Source organism: Lampris incognitus, chromosome 13 (assembly GCF_029633865.1).
Source record: "Lampris incognitus isolate fLamInc1 chromosome 13, fLamInc1.hap2, whole genome shotgun sequence".
Classification (NCBI taxonomy): domain Eukaryota; kingdom Metazoa; phylum Chordata; class Actinopteri; order Lampriformes; family Lampridae; genus Lampris; species Lampris incognitus.
Window position 1 is genome coordinate 43,785,092 of NC_079223.1, and position 729 is coordinate 43,785,820.

The following is a 729-nucleotide window of genomic DNA, read 5'->3' on the forward strand; positions in this document are numbered from 1 at the left end:
ATGTTTTGGCATTAAGCAAAATATATGCATTTTTGCAAAAATGCACTTATGATCCTAGTTTGTTTTTGGAGGTGGTAGGTATTGTTCCAGAGAGGACCAGAAAAACAGCAGAAAATTAAAATATAATTATAATAATTATGCATAATTATGCAAAATATATATTTTTAGAAATGGCTAAAAAACACTTTTATCGGCATTTCAGATGATTCTGAGCATTTGGGGGGGGGGGGAGTTGGAGTGGGGGGGGGTTTAGGGGCAGGGGGAAGGCGGTTAGCTGGCAGGATGAAGAGGAGGGAGATTTAGAAGGGGGTGGATAACCAAACCGCTACATTGTAGCGGGGTTCTTCTAGTGTGTTAATAATACAGTATTACAACGAACCTTGTGCCTCTTCAGGGGTGCTAATACATCAAAGGTTTCACCGACTTCTCGTTTCTCTCGCTCGCGGTAGGAACTAGGTAAGGATCAGCGAGTTGTTTTCAGAATAAAAGCCCCTCTACTCAAAACAGGAAACAAGACACTATACGCTTAAAACAGGTACCATACGCAATATAAGCAACGGAGATGACTGTTCAACAGGATTATCTCTTCTTTAGAGTTAAAACATAAATTGGGTTATTTACATAGTCTCAACACTGACCTCTTATCTATCTATCTATCTATCTATCTATCTATCTATCTATCTATCTATCTATCTATCTATCTATCTATCTATCTATCTATCTATCTAT